Here is an 18965-nt window from a genome sequence, read left to right on the forward strand (position 1 = left end):
TTCTAAAGAGAGAGAGAGGCTTAGTCATTATTTAGCTACATTTTTGCAAGAAGATAATAGGCTTGAGAGCTGAGTTTGAGGGAAGATAAAGGATTGTCCAGATTTTTTTAGCTCACATTGTAACCCAAAGTGGGGGTCTGACTGTTTGCCACTCAAAAGCTACTAAAGATGCAAGGTAGTTGGAAAGGAAAGTTTGCTTTATTTTGGATGCTGACAACTGAGGCAGAGAGGGCAGTTCAGTTCAGTCACTCAGTCATGTCTGACCCTTTGTGATCCCATGAATCGCAGCATACCAGGCCTTATTGTCCATCACCAACTCCCAGAGTTTACTCAAACTTATGTCCATTGAGTCGGTGATGCCATCCTGCCATCTCATCCTCTGTCGTCCGCTTCTCCTCCTGCCCCCAATCCCTCCCAGCATCAGGGTCTTTTCCAATGAGTCAACTCTTCGCGTGAGGTGGCCAAAGTATTGGAGTTTCAGCTTTAGCATCAGTCCTTCCAGTGAACACCCAGGACTGATCTCCTTTAGGATGGACTGGTTGGACCTCCTTGCAGTCCAAGGGCCTCTCAAGATTCTTCTCCAACACCACAGTTCAAAAGCATCAGTTCTTTGGCGCTGAGCTTTCTTCACAGTCCAACTCTCACATCCAAAGGCTGACTCTCTGCCACCCTCCCTCCCAATGACATACACTGGGCAAGAGCTTTTATAGATAGAGGGAGGGGATTTCATGTAGAATCAGCACAGTCAGCTCTGACAGCCATCTTGACATTGGTCAGGTGATGATCTGATCAATGTCATCTTGATTGTTTTAGGTACAGTAAGTCTTCAGTTCCAGGGTCTTTTGTTTCCATTCTTTGATGCAAATTCTTGGAATTGTGGCAGCTTATGTCATGGCTGTAGTCTGGTCATCATGTAGTTAACTTCCTCCACCAGGTGGAAGTTTCAGTATTTACAGGACAGCTCACAGGATATGGCTCAGAATATTATCTATAGCCCTTGAAAAGGAACTAAAGGTCTTTGACTCTGCTGAATGACTATTATTATTTAGTCTTGTCGGATTGTTTTCCTTTGTTTCTGCATTTTCTCACTTCTTTGGTTAAACTTATTCTTTGGCTAAAGTTTTTCCAAAGACAAAACTCAGGCTGAAGATAGTGGGGCAAGGGCCAGAAACAAGTAGATACAGCCATTGTGTGTAAGGAAGTCACTTTATGGAGAGGGTTGGCATGGGGGCTGGGAGGTGTGGTGCCCAAGAGTCATATGAGATAGGAACTACTTTACTTCCTAGAGACTGTTTACATGTGTGCATCAAACTGAGTGTTAAACTGGATAAAAAGCCAGAGTCTCTCATCTCCTTCCTCCTTCCCAGCCGCCTACTAGGTAGAAGTTTAAGAAGAGAATCAGCTGAGTAAAGCAACTCCATTTGCTCAGCATATTCAAGGATCACTGACCCACCAATAGAATGAGTAGTGCTCTGTACAAATTGCTAAAATTGCTAGATGTCCATTGAGCAGCATCACCACTTCTGAATTCCTAAGTGTGTCATGTGATGTCATCTCACGTCTTTTATTATATAGGAAAGCAGCAGTAAAAATGTCACTTTTTGTGCTTTTAAAAAACAAAATAATAAAACTTTCCATAACTCCTCTTTGCAAATATTAGAAGTCACAGACTGTTGATTTCTAGGTTATCAGTGAAACTTGTATATATATTTTATTGGACCTATATGATTTTTTTAATGTTGTAATTAAAATTAGAGTATGTCAGAAAATAATAGGTTTCTGGCTGTTACTGAAAAGATTTGGCAGTCTGCCAGCACAGGGCCTGGATTCCTAAACTTCACTCATTGCTAGAGCTGAGTGTGAGGTGCCCATTTCAGGGACCATGTGCTCCATTCTGCCTCTGCTCTCCCACTGTCCCCACTAGGTGAGCTTCACTCATGACCTTTTGCTCCCTGGCGCTCTTTCACATTGGTCTTGTGCGGCTGCGTACAAAGGGTAAACGCGTGCTTTCGTGCTGTACCTGAGCCTCACTTCAGTGGTCCCTGAGCCTGTATTCATTATGTCCTTATCAGTTGCCTCTTCTTCAAGCACAGCGGCTAATTCCTCACTTGTGTTTGCCTTTCTCCATTCCCTTCCTTGTGGTGTTTGAACCCTACCTCTCCCTGTTACCAGCACACACACACACACACACACACACACACCCTGTTTCTTTTTAGCCTAATTGCCCCTTCTCAGTAAGAGTTAAGTCAAACCAAGTCCACAGATGTTACCTTAAGATGCTACTGTATATGGGGCCTTGTGTTGCATGCTGCTGGAATACAGTCCCATAGGGACTTCACAAAGGTCTTTGGGAGTATAATACGTAAAAGTTAACTATATGGAGCATTAAATAACAGATCACTAGAATGATATAACTTTGTTTAACCCAGTATTTCGGAGAAGGCAATGGCACCCCACTCGAGCACTCTTGCCTGGAGAATCCCATGGACGGAGGAGCCTGGTGGGCCGCAGTCCATGGGGTCGATACAGTCGGACACGACTGAGCGACTTCACTTTCACTTTTCACTTTCCTGCATTGGAGAAGGAAATGGCAACCCACTCCAGTGTCCTTGCCTGGAGAATCCCAGCGACAGGGGAGCCTGGTGGGCTGCCGTCTATGGGGTCACACAGAGTCGGACATGACTGAAGTGACTTAGCAGCAGAATGATATAAAAGATATGATGTAGCAGTATAACCAGTGGTGCCATGGAAATCTGTGAGATGCCCACATCCTCTGTATCTCTTCAAGATACAGAATTAGGATCCTAGTTTTGTGTCATGGGAAAGTAACTCCATTTACTTCAAGGGTGTCATTAAAATCTCAATTAAAAAATCATTCATTTAAATTGGAAACGAAGAACTAAGCCATTAACATCAATTTCCACCTAAGTTTCAGGCATGTAAACATACACAAAAATACATAATGAACATTTGTTAGAAGTTAATAAAGATTAACAGCATGCATGTAAATTTCATCATTCTCTGAATTTCTTGGTCCATGGTTCTTCAAAAATTTTGCATTTTAAAACTTGATGATGTTAAATAGATACAGTTTTCTTATCACTTATTAAAGTTGAAATCATGATTTTTTTCTTAGTGTATCAAAATTCTCCTGAAAGAAATGTGAGAAATATATTCTTTTAGGAAACAGGAGGAATTGTTTCCTTCTTTCCTGTCACTCTGTCAGGACTTACTTCTCTATGCTTAGAGCTAGTTAAAGAAATCACAAAGATATCCTGCTGGTAAGCAAGTTAACTGCTGAATAAAGCTCTAGGGTTAAAGGTTAACAGGCATGGCTTCAACAACAACTTTTTATAATAGACATGCATTGCACCTATTAACCTGAATGCCCTATTGTATCTGTCATTTTCGGTTATATTTTATTTCATTTTTCACCATTCCTGCCTAAGAAAATTATTGTTCCTTTAAATTCCTGAAACTAAGTCACTGTCATCATTCTGAAATTAGTTCTCTTTATTGATGATAATCACATCAGGCTTTTAAATGACTATTTAATTAAAATGTAAATTTTAATTATATGTAACAAAATATTAAGATAATTTATTTAAATAAGTGGGATTAACTCTGCTCATTTTTATTGGTCTCAGTGAATTTCTTTAATTGGTGCAAATGAAATAGCATCTACCAAAATATTATTGTACTAAAACATGACAATCCATTTATTTCAGCCATTTAAATGAATAATTAATATGTTAATTAATTAGTCTTATTGGATGCTCTCTTGTGGGGGTTAATTAAGACCATCCGTCTGCACTTCTGTCATTACTGAGGCAGAGGAATAAAGACATTACCAGGAAGTGGAAGGTTTAGGTCTTCCTCCAATACTGACACACTGGGAAGCAAAAATGATTCATGTTCCTGTCTTAATAGATCATCCCTGTCAGCTTAAAGGAAATGGGAAAAAAGGCACATGAAGTTCATGAATGTTTCCTTTCTCTCTTTCCGAAGACACTACTGTAAGCTTATCAGAGCTTAATTAAGATATGCCTGATCCTTAACAGTCTGTTGCTTAGCAACTAAATCATCCTCTCCTTTCCCATTTGGTCTGCTCACCTTGCAACCTAAAAGACTGAAAAAATTATCCTATATATGCAAAGTAAGCATAGGGACAACCAGATTCACAGGAATTTCATAGGTTTAGGGACATGTCAGGAGAGTAGGTAAATTTGAATGCTATCCAGGGTAACTGTGGTGAAGTGGGCTTTAAGTGAGTTTGAGTAGCAAAATTCTGTCAACTGGGATGGTAATTTTTGTAAAAAATTATTTATTTAATACTTCTTGATTTCCAGACTCATTAGGAAGTATTTTTCCTTGGGGGCGGGGGAAAAGAGGATCTTGTGGCTACTTTTTAGTGAATAGTTAAAAAGGAAAATTCTTAAAAGTTGGTACCTAGAATAGGAATATAGTGGCATTTTTTTTTACAAGAGCTAAACTTAAACAAGGAAACTGTGTATGATTTCCATTTTATTTATGAAAACTTTTAGTTTACAAAACACAAAGACATTAATATTTTAAAAAATTTACATCTTCATGTACAGTTTTCATCTTTTTTAAAAAAACTTAATTCTTTCTAAACTTCCAAGTTGCTCTAAATATTTACTTGGGCAGAGGAGAATCTCCACTTTAGATATAAATGTAAAAAAAAAACAAAAAAGGACTCAAATATACAAACATATCAGTATAGTAAAAAATGTATTGCTGATAAAGTTTTCTTATCCAAATATTTGTAAACTGTTTTGCTAGAAGAATGACAAACACCGCAACAAAACCAGTGGAATAAACTTGAATTTGGCACCCCAAGGCTGTGTAAAGCAAACTGACTGATAACTACAAATTTGGCAAAATTGTGGTTAGCTTAATGAAAAGACTGGAAAGTGTGCCAGGCCAATGGCAAAGGACCTAAATCTAAAGACAGACAAGCTTTTCTTGATTACAGTGATTACATCATGGTCATTAGAATTTAAAGTAACTAACCCAAACACAGACATCATATCTTCATTTGATAGCTGTAGTCTAGTAAATAGTGGGAAAGGATGTTATGTATGGATTAAGCTTGATGAAATGAAAACAGACATTCTTTTTGAACCTGTCTGGCAAGGAAAATGAAAACTTCAGAATCAGGCAGTAAAGTTAACGTTTAAAGCTCAGTCTCTTTGATTGGAAAGGGTCTGTGTAGTGTTTTGGGCTATTCTTTGTTTTATGGGGAAGCCCCTACAACAAATAGCTTTGTATGACTCTTTCTTGCCTGCAGTCTGTAGTCAAGTAAGACGTTTGAGATCTACTTTTGGGAAATGAAGACAATTAGTCTTTTCAGATTTTTCAAAGTATAATGAGGTGGGAGCTGTGGTTCACCATTTCTTTTGTCATCAGCTGTATTACAATTAAACCCCTATTGTGGGTTTTAACTCTTTGAAGGTCAATCCTCAGTCAGTCTGCAATGTCCTACCCTGCTCTGCATGTAGACAGTTCACGCTGAGAAGACAAATGCTTTGCTCAGGGGAAAGGGATGCATTGGGTTACAGTAGAGCTATATACATGAAAGCAAGCTCGTTGACCTCTGATCCCAAACCCCCCACTTCATAGCACTACCTGTGGGAACACTGTCTCAACCAGAAGAGCAACGATTTGCAACTATTTAGGAAGATTAGGGGAGTGAGGCAAAGAAAAACAAGGCATAGAACATAAAACAGCACGGTGGTTTCTCTATGTTACCTGTCTTACTGATAGAAGACCTCAGCTTGGTTTTAGAAAATGCAGTCTTTTTTTTGGTTTAGATAAAGAAAAAAAACTTAAAATGAAGCCAAGAAGAAAAAGACTTCAATACCACCCACATTATGTAATTTTAAGGAAAAAAATCAGTAAGACAACCTATGGTCTGAATTTCAGTAAGGTATTGAATGTAAGTAAAGAGAAAGAACACCCACGTTAAAATAACTTCATCATTATCATCAAAAAGCATTTATTGAGTGTCTGGTTGTACTGAGCATCATTGAACCTACTATGTTTAAAGTACTTAAGAAAGGAAACGAAATCTTAATGTAAACACAGCTCAAGTAACATGAATTGATATCAGTTCCTTAAATTGCAACTTAAAGAAACCATTAGGTTGTTTAAATAAAAACTATATAGAGACTACACGTGAAGCTTGGCTGTTTTATCACTCTGGTAAATAAGTGGTGTCGTTTTCTACTTTACTGAAGTCTCAAAATGATCAGAGGAACCCACAAAATTTTCATAGCAATTCTCAGATAAGGTTTTATTTTCTCAATGAACAAAACATGGATTAATCTTCCAAAATGCATTTTCTTGAGTCACTTTGTCTTGAAATAAAGTCATTCAAAAGTGCAGAGTGTTACATTATCTATTGGCCTAGCATGTGGCAAAGTCATTGCCAAGAAGTTTTCTTCATAGCACAGAAAACAGGCATATATAATGGTATTGCCCAGGAACTTTTAAGTCTGTTAACTGAGGTTCTGAAACCTTACTCTGCTTAGATGGAAGCCAGTCAGGTGGCCACGTCAGTAAGAATGCACGAATGCCTCCGCGAGCAGATGCACATGGTCGTGTGCTCTTCAGGACACCGGGTTCCAACTCATTCTTATTTAACTGTTTGGGCTAGGATCAAGCAGAAGCATTTTATAAAATCTCCCTAGGTGCATCTCATGTCCACTCTGATGTGTTTTAGCGTCTTTTATCTACTTCTAGTTGTTAAGGTGATATTTCTTCTACTGAAGTGACTGTTTTTTTCAAGTAGACAGAGATCAGAATGTTTGTACCTCTTAAAACATAAATAATGCGTTAAACCTCCTGGATACCTCCGGAATCTGGTCACTCTGATTTTGCCTGTTAATCCCTGCAGCTATGCCACGGTAGATAAGGGAGAAAATGAACTCTAAATTCTATTGAACTGGTCACTTGAAAGTGGTAAACTGCAGTGCAGATCATAAAACCTGGTATTCATGACCCAGATAATCACAATGGTGTGATCACTGATCTAGAGCCAGACATCCTGGAATGTGAAGCCAAGTGGGCCTTAGAAAGCATCACTACGAACAAAGCTAGTGGAGGTGATGGAATTCCAGTTGAGCTATTTCAAATCGTGGAAGATGATGCTGTGAAAGTGCTGCACTCAATATGCCAGCAAATTTGGAAAACTCAGCAGTGGCCACAGGACTGGAAAAGGTCAGTTTTCATTCCAATCCCAAAGAAAGGCAATGCCAAAGAATGCTCAAACTACCACACAATTGCACTCCTCTCACACGCTAGTAAAGTAATGCTCAAAATTCTCCAAACCAGGCTTCAGCAATACGTGAACCGTGAACTTCCAGATGTTCAAGCTGGTTTTAGAAAAGGCAGAGGAACCAGAGATCAAATTGCCAACATCTGCTGGATCATGGAAAAAGCAAGAGAGTTCCATAAAAACATCTATTACTGCTTTATTGACTATGCCAAAGCCTTTGACTGTGTGGATCATAATAAACTGTGGAAAATTCTGAAAGAGACCACCTGATCTGCTTCTTGAGAAATCTGTATGCAGGTCAGGAAGCAACAGTTAGAACTGGACATGGAACAACAGACTGGTTCCAAATAGGAAAAGGAGTACATCAAGGCTGTATATTGTCACCCTGCTTATTTAACTTATATGCAGTGTACATCATGAGAAACGCTGGACTGGAAGAAGCACAAGCTGGAATCAAGATTGCTGGGAGAAATATCAAGAACCTCAGATATGCAGATGACACCACCCTTATGGCAGAAAGTGAAGAGGAACACAAAAGCCTCTTGATGAGAGTGAAATTGGAGAGTGAAAAAGTTGGCTTGAAGCTCAACATTCAGAAAACGAAGATCATGGCATCTGGTCCTATCACTTCATGGGAAATAGATGGGGAAACGGTGGAAACAGTGTCAGACTTTATTTTTCTGGGCTCCAAAATCACTCTAGATGGTGACTGCAGCCATGAAATTAAAAGATGCTTACTCCTTGGAAGGAAAGTTATGACCAACCTAGACAGCAAATTCAAAAGCAGAGACATTACTTTGCCAACAAAGGTCCGTCTAGTCAAGGCTATGGTTTTTCCTGTAGTCATATATGGATGTGAGAGTTGGACTGTGAAGAAGGCTGAGCGCTGAAGAATTGATGCTTTTGAACTGTGGTGTTGGAGAAGACTGTTGAGAGTCCCTTGGGCTGCAAGGAGATCCAACCAGTCCATTCTGAAGGAGATCAGCCCTGGGATTTGTTTGGAAGGAATAATGCTAAAGCTGAAACTCCAGTACTTTGGCCACCTCATGTGAAGAGTTGACTTTTCCAATTGGAAAAGACTCTGATGCTGGGAGGGATTGGGGGCAGGAGGAGAAGGGGACGACCAAGGATGAGATGGCTGGATGGCATCACTGACTCGATGGATGTGAGTCTGGGTGAACTCCGGGAGTTGGTGGTGGACAGGGAAGCCTGGCGTGCTGCGATTCATGGTGTCGCAAAGAGTCAGACACGACTGAGCGACTGAACTGAACTGAAAGAATTATGTGGATAAAGGTCAAGCTGGGTTCTGGTTTTAAGGAATCCAAGGGAAGATACAGGGAGATGCCTTATCTCACTGGAGAGAAAACAAATACAAACAAACAAATAGAGTTTGAGAAACAGGAGAGTTAAGCTCTTAGGACTGAAGAACCTAGAAACTGGTAAGGTCATAGCAGATGAGAAAGCCATGCTAGGGAGCAAGGAGGTTGACTTAGATGAAGGGTAACCTGGAAAAAGAGGCTGTGTTCTGACCACCAAGAAATAATGTTCATGCTTCATGTAGGGTCTAGGTAAGTATGCAGAGCTGAACAAATAAAGTCAGGGAAGTGTATAAAAATATCTGAAAAGGAAGACTGAGAAGTTAAAAGTCAGCCTCAGTTTTCGGTCACTGGTTATTCCAGAATCTCATTGATGAGGTAAAGACAATAAGACTATTAACGATTCATATACATCGATTCACTATTCCAGTTCATGTGCATTGTCACATTTAATTCTCATCGTAATTACAGATAATTATTATTCCTATTTTTCAGATGAAGAAACTGGAAATTCAGTGATGTTAATGAACTTGTCCATAACTATTGACAGTAGATCTGGTACATACCTATTAACAGTAGAAATAGATTTGAACTATTTGCTTGGATAAATGCCAGGTATTTGTATCATTGTTTTATATATTATTCCATTAAAATATTTATAGTCCAGAATAGAAAGTCAGGTAATGAGTTATAAAGCTTTGTTACTTTTGATAACATTTGTCAAAGGTTAGAGTTGGGCTGCCGTCTATGCGGTCGCACAGAGTCGGACACAACTGAAGTGACTTAGCAGCAGAGTTGGTCTTGTTCATTTTTCATGTTTTTCTGTTTTCACATTTCTTTTTCTTAAAGTTTTGCAAACCTTTAATACACACACACACACACACACACACACATAGGGTGCTAATATTTGGTAATAAGTGTTTAAATTTGTAATGTCAATAGTTTGTAATAACTTCAGTAGAATTAAATATATAAGAACAGGACCTGTGTTTGTTATGCAGTGAATATATTTAACAGTTACTTTAAATGGTAATATAAGTTTTCTAAGAGTCTGATTCCAGAATCATACATTTTAATGATAGGGTTTGGGGTTCAGTTTAAGCACCATCCAAACACCAGCTAAATTACTGAGGTTTTATTTTATTAATAATGAAGAATTTAAAATATAAGTATAATTCCTTTTAACCATAGAAGTTGTCTGGATAAGAAATTACTGTATATGTTCACAAATCCAAAACCTAATTTACCAAGCTTAAGAAATTGCTCTTTATCCATTCCTGAGTGTCTTTTAAATTTTCTAATATGCTAATATTTGAGTTCAGACTAAATTCACACCGTCTTAAAAAAGTCGCCTTTTTTGTGTTTTGAAATAAATGTCTGCTGTAGAACTTAGCATTAATCCCAATCAATAAATCAGCTAGAGTTTACTAATCTTTTTCTGCTTACTGTATGCTTTTACTGTATACTGTTACTGTATGCTCTGAATACTCAAGAGAAGAGTGATAAGACCCAACTCTTGGTCGCAAGAAAACAAATACAGAAAAAAAACCCCTCAAAAATAGATAACAAAGCAACAATTTAAATAACACAGCATTAAATAAACAAGTGTTTAAATATATAGTACATACTTGATTCCCAAGACATGAAGGAAGCAGAAAGTAGGGTTTGAGAAGGATTTATAAAGGAATTGGCGTGTTAACTAAATGCTCAGCAAAAGGTATTATGTGACGAAAGGTGGCAACTGCTTTTCAGACATAAAGAATGGAAGTACGAATGTGTGATGGCTAGCAGTAGTGAAGTGCTCATTTTAGAGAAGTGATACTGGATATAGAAATTAAGCCAAGGTTATGGAGAGTCTTTAATTTCCCTCTAGTGTTTTAGACTTGGAACAACTTACTGGAGTGTTCCAGATAGGAGCTATTCTTAAATGGTTTGTTTGAAGAAGATCAATTGCATAAAGTTTTGCAGAATGACTTGGGGAGGGAACACAGTATGTGGCAAACTTGAATGACAAGAGCTTGAAGATTTAGTGCCCTAAGGTTAGTGGCAATAGAAGGAGAAATACGGGCACCATTTTGTGACACCATTTTTCTTTTCCATATTTTTGGGATGAAATCATGTTAAAGATTATTATGAAAAAAGAACTAGCACTTTTAATTGTTCTACTCAAATACAATAATTTTCATTTTTAAGCATGACCTTCCAGTCTTGATGGGTATTTGTATGTGGACATTAATGGTATTAAAAGAGGTATATAATTAAAATTTTTTCTTGTAATAGTGTGTGTGTGTAGTGTTTGTGTGTGTGTGTGTGTATATATATATATACATCTATATATATTTAAAGTTATCATTATTGCTAAGAACCAAAATAAATTTTGAATAAAAAAGTAAAATTGAATACTCGAACACTGGGGATGTAAATGATGCAAAAATTAAGTGTGACCCCCAAAAGAATTTGTAACAGTGGCACAAATAGCAGAATGAGAGCTGGTTAGTGAGTAAATATTAAAATTCAATTTTGGATATACTGATAGAAGTTGAAAATATTTTGGAGACAGTTGGACACCTGAGACTACAGTTCTGGTCTGGAGATGTAGCTTTGACGGTGGAGAAATAGTAAGGGGTACACTTTCATTTTTCACTTCCATGCATTGGAGAAGGAAATGGCAACCCACTCCAGTGTTCTTGCCTGGAGAATCCCAAGGACGGGGGAGCCTGGTGGGCTGCCGTCTATGGGGTCGCACAGAGTTGGACACGACTGAAGCGATTTAGCAGCAGCAGCAGCAGCAGCAGACTTTATATTCATACAAACTCAGTGGTTATTATGATTCTTTTTATTATCTGGGTGACCTCAAGCAACTTATGTAAATCCTTGGGATCTTAGCATTTTTAAATCTGTATTTCAGAATTTTGTGGCCAGCAATTTGTAGACACAATTAAAATGTTAATTATTCTAGAGAAATAACAATTAAAGAAAATTAATTGTGGCATCTCCTTGCTATTTCATCCTAATTGAACATTGTCTTTGGCATAATAATTAGGAACACCATGATGAGCCAATATGAATTTTCTATTTTTTTTTTAAACCAAGAATGCTCTAAGGTGGATAGTTTGGCTGAATACCTGTAAAACCATCTATTGTTTTGTATGAATCTGTCGTAAATTAGATGACTGAAAGAACAAAGAAGATCATCACATATATTATTTTGTTTTGCCAAAGTTAATTTTCCTTCAGCACTATATAACCCGCCTGTCAAAAGGCATTGCTGATGTGAAGCCTCTATTTTTGCAAAGCTGTCTGAGAAATGAATAATGAGAAATGGTGATTTCCATGTAGCTGGGATATTTCTATCAGAAATGATACTTGATGAAATGTGAAAATGCTGATTAAGGAAGAAGAGATTGGACAGGTCTGGGAATGCAAGATAGCTTTGTACTCCAGGTTGCATCTGAAAGCAAAGTACAGGGGGAAATGTTCTGTTTTAGCCTGTGAATAAAAGAACTGTAGTTTCTGTGACTGCCCATCTGGCATTTTTCACCAGCACCAAATTCATTAGGGATGATTAGTCCTTTTCTCCAAACCCTTCACTCAAAATAAGTAAATAAAAGGAGAGTTTGGGCAGTAAAAGATCAAGGAACAGTATCTCTATTTTGAGATGTCCTAAAGTTATCCTGATTGGTCCAAACTTAAACAGCATTAAAGAAGGAGCTACATGATGAAAAGATGAATTCTTAGTAAACATCTACAGTGTTATGTTCTACTTAAAGTAACACAGAATTTAGTTGAAGTAACTCATGTATACTGACAATTTGTCTGTGAGTTTAGATTTAAAATGATGTGGAAAATTATTTTTACTTATTTCTCTGCCTCAGCAACAGCGAAAAGTATTTACAGGTTGTTTTACTGATCAGCTTATCTATGACAGAAACCGACAGTATATACATAACTTACCTTTTTAGCTTAGTTCTTTTTATGTAAAATATTATATTAAGAGATATGTTTAATGCTAAATAGTCATGTTGTTATAATCATTATATTGTTTGATACTGTAAAGCCATAGCATTCCTAAAGGCTTTAGAAATCTTCAACATAAATCTTCAAAATTTATGCATCAACAGAGTCAACTCAGGTTTTAGGGCTCAGTTTAACTAGAAAACTAGAATGAGAGAGACAGAGAGAAAAACAGATAGAGACAGAGAGCATTTAAGAGTATATTTTCCCCAAGGATATTGCTAAATAATTTACTTCTCAGAAGTTGCTGTTTTAGAAGGTGCTTTCTGAAGCATATGACATAATATGGTATGCCCAGACAAAAAACATGATTTGCAAAAATGTTAGAATCCTTTGATTTTCTGATTGAATGCATATAACATGAGTTAAATATTAGACATTAATTATGAGAAATGAAGAAACTTATAAAAGTATCTGATACTTTATTAAAAAAATACTGTACTTATCAAAATACTACAATACTATATAACTACTTTAGTATTCGATTTAAATATTTATTAGTTAATAATACTGAGAAATATTATGAGTTGCTTTATCAAATTCAATAATTTACTGTCTTTTCTTTCCCTAAATATGGTCTAATTCATCCCTGGGTAAATTCCTTTTGTATTATTTGTTGCTATCCTTAGATAGTTTTACAGTTTGCCATTAAGATTCAATGCATTATTATGGTTATAGTAATCACTAGTGTGTAAATCACTTTTGCTATCCTCAATATCTATTGTTTCTATTGTGTAAACACTGTGGTTTATGTAATAATAACATTACCCTCTTTATATTGGCTGCTAGAAAACTCAGAGCCAAATATTTAACCCACTTCTGAAATGTTTACAAAATTTAAGGCTTTCTTTTCATATGTTAGTTTTTTCTCTATACCTTTCTATTTACTTACTCTTTAGTTACATTATATATTTTTGAATACATTATGTAATAATTTTGTACAGGTAACTGTGGATTTAATGTCATAAACATATATTTCTAATAACACTGCTTGTAACTTCTACCGCATTAAGAAAATGTATTCTAAATAGAGTGATTTAGAGAGCCATATATCTTTTCTTTTCTTGAGTCTGATTTGTGAATGTGTTCGAAATTCATGTTTCAATTGTTTGAATCTTTTTAAAAAATGAAAGGGAGCTAAGGGAAACGCTACTTACTGAGCACTGTGCCAAACAGTAAATAAATGTATAGTTGAATAGTTGCTCATGTAATAACTATAAAGGTAGGAACTATTTTTATCCTCATTTTACTGATGAGAAAAATGAGGTACAAAACCTTAAGTAACTATCCTGAATTTATGTATTAAGTGATATGACTAATTAAAATCTTTAGTTCCACATTCTTATATGACAAACCACTCAGGAAGCAAATAATTTTCTTTTATCTGGCATGAAGCTGTAGTGTTGATGGCCTACAACTTTCTTGGTTAATTCTGTCAGAGACATTAATTCTGTGCCATTGGAAGTCACTGAAAATCTGTTGTTCTTCATCTTTTCCAAATTTGCTAAAGACGAACCACCAATGTGTGTGGGGGGGCGGTGGGGGGAGTGACGTGGGGGGTGTGGGTATAGGATGGATAAGAGAGAAAGGATTTTAGTGGAAGTGAATTTTCAAGACTAGGGATATTCAGAATACTGCTGAATATGGTTTCCTTGCCCTGGGAATGATTCCTTGAGAACTCTGGGGAGGAAAGTATATGGTACCAGAGACAAATCTTTGGGCTTAGATCATCATTCAGTGTGATGATACAGGAGTTGGGATTTCTGATTGGAATTAACTGGTTGGGGCACACTGAAGTCTGTCTTAGGAAAGGACTGTCTTTCTCTGATGGCAATAACAGATTGGGAATTTAAATTGTTGTGTTTAAAAGAGAATCACTAACTCCCTAGAATGAGAGTGAAATGTTAGCAGAGGGAAATGTTAGTGGTGAGTACATGTCACTATTTCTTTAACAAATTGATTATTAATAATTGTGGGGGCAAAATTAAAATTTATCAAATATTTGTGGTAAAGACTGCTGATTCTTGTTTCACCTTTACCTTTATCAGGAACTCCCATGATATTCATTTTCTGTCTTCATTGAAAGGGACCATCTGTTGCCTAAAGTACTAATAACCTAAACAAGTCCATTTGAAGTCTGTTGAACCTCTGAGTCTTTTTAATAGTTATTTTTATTTGTTTAAGGATTTACAAATAAGCAATTCATCTTTGAAATGGGAGCAAGTTTTATAACTTTATCTATTAATGAAAACCAGGAGTCTCTCAACTATCCTACCACTTGTGCATGTAAGTAGCTTGTGATAAACTATAAATCCTCCTTTCATCAAATGTTCTAGAGATACATTTTCCTAATGTCCACAGTAAGTTGATAGCTTATCTCTGCAGGGGCCATGATTTAGTTCTGCAGATGTAGTAGAAGAAAGAATTGCTAAAACTTAAAAAAAAAAAAAGATTTCCATCTGGGAAATGTGGATTCTCATTCACATAGCTGTAAAACATCTATGAATAAAAATGTTCTACCATGAGTTCTCTACTGAGGAACAGTCTGGAGTAAAGACTATTAGATGGGAATCAACAACCTTAATTAAGTTGTTCTAGGGCAGTGGCAAACTAGCCTAATACTTTAATTAAGTTATTTAATTCTCTGGGGCAGTTTTTTTTTTTTTTTTTTCATTTGTTAAAAAAAGGTGGTTTTGTTTGAGAGTCTCCTTTTTTTAAAAAAAAATCAAAAGTAATAAAAAGCTCAAAATAGATGTGTGAGAACACCAAATATAAGGATTTAAAACAGACTTCTGTCTGTTTGAACTTAGTGTTATTTGTGAAGAAATTTGGTATCATACTTTGCTTAGAAGTAATTATCTGGGGAAACTGAAATTTCATTTTCCCAAATCTATTAGTTACTGCAAATTTAAGCTAAGATAGGCCATTTCTGTTTAAGTAAATTAGTCAAAAGCCAAAAGAGAAGTTGAGCTCAATGAGAGATTATTTTCAGAATCTCTTTGTATCATATTCAAACATTACAACTTAATTAACAAAGGCTACAGCTCTAAAAGCGCCTGTAAATTCCGTTTCTTCAATGTACCTCTCTCCCTGTGTCCCTATTCACATCTGAAAAGTCAATACTTTCTAGACTGTAACATTTGCTGAGACTTTAATTTCCAAATAAATTTATTCTTTTCAGTTCTTCATTTTATTGAAACTGTAAGTTGACATTCAAGAACAATTCACCCTAATGTTGAAAAAAAAATGCTTTTCCATTATTGCTATTTTGAATGACTTCCAGGAAAGAAAACAGATTACAACTTTTGATAACATACGAAGAAAATATTATTATCACAGCTTGAAATCTGTTAACAGGGACTTTCTAAGGAACAAACATTAAAGTACAACAGAAATTTAATTACAAGGAGATTTTCCACTTGTCAGAAATATTTGCATTAATGTCAGTAATAACTGCAATAAAGAGACTATTGTCTCGTGTTGCAAAAAAGAGAAAAGATGAAAGAGATCCCCATAATCCTTGTTACAGACACACTAAAGGGTCATTGATTATTTAGCTTTTCTTTTGGATAACCCTAAACAAAATATGGAGAATGCAATGGCAACCCACTCCAGTACTCTTGCCTGGCAAATCTCATGGATGGAGGAGGAGTCTGGTAGGCTGCAGTCCATGAGGTCTCAAAGAGTTGGACATGACTGAGCGACTTCACTTTCACTTTTCACTTTCATGCATTGGAGAAGGAAATGGCAACCCACTCCAGTGTTCTTGCCTGGAGAATCCCAGGGACAGCGGAGCCTGGTGGACTGCTGTCTATGGGGTCGCACAGAGTTGGACACCACTGAAGCGACTTAGCAGCAGCAAACAAAATATTAAGTAAAAAATATTGAAACAATGCTCATTTATTAGTATCATGTTGATTGTCAGTGGTTCACCAGGAAACTATGAAGCCTGCTATTTGTTCATGTGGTCTGATATGGATGAAGGCCACCAAGTATTAAATATTTAATATTATGGAGAAATGTGACAACTGTAGAAGATTATTAGCCCTTTTAAAAAAAATTATTTCTCCTTTGCTTTCCACTTGCCACTTCAGGGCATTGCTTATACAACGAGCTTCATGAGCATCATTTGAGAAATGCAGATATTACATTTATTCAGAACCTGAAGCTTAATGCCACAGCAAGAATTTGGGTTAGTAGAAAATTCCCTATTGCATTTTGAATATCCCTATTCCCTACTGAATATCTGGCAGGTCAGGTAATGTTTTCAAATGCTCTGGCTGTCAGTCCTCTTGATACAGGACACAGAAAAAGAGGTCAATGAAATGGATTTCTTGTAAGGAACCAAAATTGGTCTTATGACAAGTTTTGTTATCCACCTAGAATCTCCTATAAAAAAGGGAGCACTTTATACAGCTCTTAGTATATGTGAAACTCTTTACATATATTATTTCATTTGTCCTCACAACACTTAGATGTACAGATGTAATTATGCTTTTTTCAAAAACTTCAGAGAAGTAAAGTATATTTCCTAAGGTCATCCAGCTAGAACACAGTGGATCCATGAGTGAAATGTAGCTCAGCAGAGTACATATCCCATGTACTTAATCACACCATTTTCTCAGCAACTTGGTAGGTATTTTCAGATATCCTTTGAGACAAATTTCAAGGCCAAAATAATAAAAACAAAACTTTTATTCAGTACTGCCCAACCAATGGATCATGGGTTCCTGGGGGACATCTAAGTTAGTATAAGACATTCTTGAGTTCACATGTTCAGAAGACATTATTTGTAGACACTAAAAATGTTGTATACTACCATTTATTACATATAAATATTTGCATTGTTAATAATATAAGTTCAATTTTTAATCACCAATGATTCTTAAAAGCTTTATTCCTTATCACTCTGCTAGCCAATTATTACCAATTTTTTGTTAAATATCAACTATATGCCAGACACTATTTCGTTGGGAAAATAGCAATAAAGAAAATGGATAAAGATCCCCACTTTTGAAGAGCTTAAACTCTAAGGTTATGTGGGCTGCATTATACAATGTATGTGTTTTTAGTATAACCAGAACTGTTTTTAAAGTAATCTTGTCACTATCTAAACTAAAGATGTTGCCTTGGTATGCTTTTTGGTGGAGTTGGAGTGGGAGACAATTCAGACTGGAATCTCATAGGTTTCCAATATGGAATTGGAAACGCTGTCAATCAGGATTAGCTATATGCAATCCCTACACTCCTGGATGTGACAAAGGATAACCTTGATGACCTGACTGTTATCAAAACTTGGTTTCTGAGAAGTAATATTTAAAAATATTGACTGAAGGATATACATCCTAGGGTATTTAGTCTGCTAAATAGCATGGAAATTTATTCCTGGATAAAGTTAGCCAATCAGAAAGCTATGTGCATAGATGGTGTGGTTTTGGCTATCCTTTCAAACTGCACTTATTAAATTGTGTTTTGGCATGAATTCCCTGTTGAACACGGTGGGACAACCGCAGAAAGGAACAGCTCTGTGGAGCTCTCCATGTGTTATAGGGATATGACTGAAGATGACATCCCCAAAGCTCCTCAGTATCCCCTCTCTGAGGAACTGTGGGGAAATTTTTGCTGTGTAAGAATTTTATGCAGACTTCACTGTAGGAAAATGTGTGTTTCTCTGAAACAGTGGGTATATTTTTATCTTATGCAGAATTATTTTATAACTAACTATATTCTCACTTCAGTTTGTCTGATAGAGTACTCAGAACTATATTTAGGGCCCACCTTTAATCCTTTTGCAGAAATGTACACATTTATTTCTGAGTTCTTAGTTTCCAGTTTCTTTGCGATATATAAGCCACATTTTCTCTATTACTTGATTTCAAAGAAATCAAAGATTTAGAGTTTTATTTTATCATGCAGATTTTTATAAGCAACTGAAAGTACTTTTGGGAGCAAGACAGGTTATATATTCATTAATGAAATAAATATAATAATAAGAGCTGTGAGAGATTTAGAAAAGTAAAATAAGCTCTTTGCCTTAAACTCAAACCAAATTTATTACTAACTCTGTAAGGTAAATGGCTGCCTAAACTTTTCTTTAAAGCTCATCAAAACAGGCTCCAGAAAAACCCCTTTTGAACCATGTTTAGAGTCCAGCTCCCTGCCCCCATAGTCTGCTGTTCTCAAAGCTTCTCATGTCTCAGTAGAGTGGTTCAAACAAAACAATTCACCTAAAACAAGAAGTTAAGCCACTAAATATGGAGTTGCATGGCATGTTTGTAGTATCTTATTTGATTTCCAACTTCATCTTTAAGATCCTCATATTTTTGTATTTCAGT

The sequence above is a fragment of the Bos indicus genome, chromosome 4, assembly GCF_029378745.1.
Source record: "Bos indicus isolate NIAB-ARS_2022 breed Sahiwal x Tharparkar chromosome 4, NIAB-ARS_B.indTharparkar_mat_pri_1.0, whole genome shotgun sequence".
In the NCBI taxonomy this organism is placed as follows: Eukaryota; Metazoa; Chordata; class Mammalia; order Artiodactyla; family Bovidae; genus Bos; species Bos indicus.